The sequence below is a fragment of the Canis lupus genome, chromosome 16 (genome assembly GCF_003254725.2).
Source record: "Canis lupus dingo isolate Sandy chromosome 16, ASM325472v2, whole genome shotgun sequence".
NCBI lineage: Eukaryota > Metazoa > Chordata > Mammalia > Carnivora > Canidae > Canis > Canis lupus.
The window spans coordinates 38,263,441-38,267,129 of NC_064258.1; positions in this window are offsets into that span (position 1 = coordinate 38,263,441).

Below are 3,689 nucleotides of genomic sequence, written 5' to 3' on the forward strand. Positions count from 1 at the left end.
AGAAGGCAGGAGGATAAGTGCTAATGGGTATAGCATGTCTTTTGCAGGATGATGAAAATGTTCTAGAATTCTGTAGTGGTGATCGTTGCACAACTTTGTGATATATCAGGTATTTGATTTATCTCATTAAAAGTACACACACGGGCAGCCCGGGTGGCTCAGCGGTTTAGCGCCGCCTTCAGCCCAGGGCGTGATCCTGGAGACCCGGAATCGAGTCCCACGTCGGGCTCCCTGCATGGAGCCTGCTTCTCCCTCTGCCTGTGTCTCTGCCTCTCTCTCTCTCTCTCTGTGTGTGTCTCATGAATAAATAAATAAAATCTTAAAAAAAAGGTACACACACACACATACACACAGATATGGTAAACCTGCTGTTTGCCTAACATTCTCCTCTCTCCCTAAAATAGAAAGATAAGAATAGAGTGACTGGAGTTCAAAATAGTAATTATACTGTAGATAAGGCTGAAATGAAGTGTGCAGTTACATATGTGGGCACTTCTAATCTCTACCCCTGAATTAAACAGATTTACCCAAGCAATCATAAGCAGAATTGCTATTGGGACATCTCCCTCAGAGGTGTATTGTGGGAAAGCAAATCTGAGAGCATCTTCCCTGCAGGGAGATTGAATAAAACAGATGCCCTGAAGGAGCTCAACCAAGTGTATCTGGTTTCTTGCAAATACAGCAATTATATAAGAAGCAGAAAGAGAGAAGCAGAAGTATGAACCCTAGTTTGGTCCTTTCTCGTGGAAACGTGAACTCAGGCAAATTGAGTCCTTTGTGAACACAGTATAAACGGATTTGAGAAGATGAGTTCTGTTTTGTGCACATTAGATTTGTGACCATGAAACTTTTAAAGTACAGGTGTTGGTAAAAAAGATGAATATATGGCTCCAAGTTTACAGTTCCATGTGACCCTGGATTTTTAAAACCTGCCTTAGGAAATGACAGGACAGGGTAAGAATGGGTCCCTCAATGGTTATTTTTTCTAATCCACCAACTCAGGCCCATAGCAGCCAAGAAATTAAATTAGTGGAAACAGCAATCCTCTGCTTAAAAGAATGGTTAGTCGATTTCAAGAGTGAAAATTCATGATGGATGCCTGCTATAAATTTTAATAGTTCTTGTTCCATGAAGTTTATTGTTTTCCTAACATTTGTAGTTTTGGGTATGAGACCTTTAATTTTTGTTTTGTTTTGTCTTTTTGGCAGTGAGAAGAATCCTACTATATAAATTTATTGGTTCGAGAATGAGAACAAAAATTAAAAGTCATGATGCCTAAAATTTTTTCCTAAAAATGTTTATTCGTGCATTTGTAGAACCAGAGGACATCATTTTATTACTATAAAAAGGAGGAATAAATAAAAATCATTTTAGATGTGGTCTACCTTTTCTAGGGATTATATTGAATGGAGTATTTTATTAGAAGCTAAATAATCCAAAAGCTTCCACACACTGAGAGACTTAATGAGTTGTGAAAGAAAGGTGTCCTGGGAGCTGAAATAAAAACATGAATATAAAAGTAGATAGACACTATGTCCTCACGTTCATAAGAAAATTATCCAATTCATTGAATACTGATTGCCATTTTATTATCTGAATCGATACCAATGCAGTTAATGTGGCATTTAGAAATCATAAAAATAAAGATGGGATAATTGTACCCCTTAACAGAAGCCTTACATGCACATTTTAAACCCCATATAATGAAATCACAGTGAAATTTAGAGAAACGTGGACCCAACAAATGCTGCTGGCATTAAGCAACTCTTAAGATCCTTTGCTTTTCAATAGACTTCATTTACGATTTAATCAGTGTCAGCTACTGCCAAGGCCAATGGGATGAAGAATTCAACAAATTATTTTTCTCTTTTAGTAAATATTTAAGAGATTATTTATAATTAAATAAAAACATTACAATATTAACATTCTGTATTTTAATTGCATGAAAAGTTAAAATATTTTAAACTACTGTATCTATCTTGTACAACAGATTCAAAGAATTTTACAGGTAGAAATAATCATATAGATGAGCAAACATAATACTCTCACTTCATGGGTGGAAATGCTAATGCTTAAAAATATTAATCAGATAAAAAATTTCATTTTAACTAGAATCAGTCAGGAATCTAATGGCTTCTGAGCCCAGGTGCAGAATTTAACAACAACAACAACAACAACAACAAAAAAAAACCACGTTGCCTCCAAGACTCTGTGGTAGGATTTCTGAACCAATTAACATGTTAAAGTCATTCCTGTGACGTTTGCTTTTTTGCTAGGTTAGGGTGTTGACTATCCCTTTGCATTATTCAATATGTAACTTCACAAAAAGTATTTTTTTAAAGACTGGATTAAGGTCAAAGTGCATGTGTATAGCCTGATAAATTTCCATGTGCTGACTACTCTTTTTTTTTTTTTAAGATTTTATTTATTTATTCATAGAGATGCAGAGAGAGAGAGAGAGAGAGAGAGAGGCAGAGACACAGGCAGAGGGAGAAAAGCAGGCTCCATGCAGGGAGCCTGACGTGGGACTCAATCCAGGGTCTCCAGATCATGCCCTGGGCTGCAGGCGGCGCTAAACCGCTGAGCCACCGGGGCTGCCCATTTGTCCAGGGCTAGACCAATGAGAGATTCCTTGCTGTTCGGCCCTGGGAATCTCCTTTACACACATATAGTCAATCTCTCTCCTTCTTTGCCCCAAGTCACTACTTGCCTCTATTTTTTTTTTTTTTTTTAATGATAGGCACACAGTGAGAGAGAGAGAGAGAGGCAGAGACATAGGCAGAGGGAGAAGCAGGCCCCATGCACCGGGAGCCTGACGTGGGATTCGATCCCGGGTCTCCAGGATCGCGCCCTGGGCCAAAGGCAGGCGCTAAACCGCTGCGCCACCCAGGGATCCCATAAAGATTTTATTTATTTATTCGTGAGAGACACAAAGAGAGAGGTAGAGACACAGGCAGAGGGAGAAGTAGGCTACACATAGGGAGCCTGATGTGGGACTTGATCCCGGGACCGTGGGATCACGCCCCAAGTGGAAGGCAGGTGCTCAACCACTGAGCCACCCAGGTGTCCCTACTTGCCTCTTCAGAGTGTAGATTGGCTTGATCTGTTTTGTTTTGTTTTGTTTTGTTTTGTGCATTATATATACTATTTTGCTATATATATATAGGACATATACTCTTCCTTCGGACTGACTTTGTTCAAAATTATTTTTGGGAAATTTGCCCATTATGTAGTTGCTGTAAATCATTTATCTCATTATTATGTAAAGTTTTATTGTATAAATATATCATAATTTGCTTATGCATGCTACTGTTGGGTGCATTTGGTTATTTTCTAACTTTCGGCTTTTACCAATAGTGGTGCCATAAATCTTCTAGCAAATGACTCGTGGTAAAAATGTGTACACATTCCTGTTGGAAATATAACCAGGAGTAAAACTGCTTGGTTATAGAAATGAAGGTATTCGACTGCCAGTTTTTCAAAGGGCTTTTAGCAATTTACATTGGTACCAGCCTTATTTGAGAAATTCCATTACTCTATTTCTTTATCAAAAATAGATATTGTGTTCTTTTTCATTTTAAATATTGTTTTGGACACAGTGTTTTCTCATGTTGCATGCAAGTCCCTGTGTGTTTGCATTCTCCCTTTTCCATTGAATCCTATTCTCTATTAATTTATATGCAATAAAA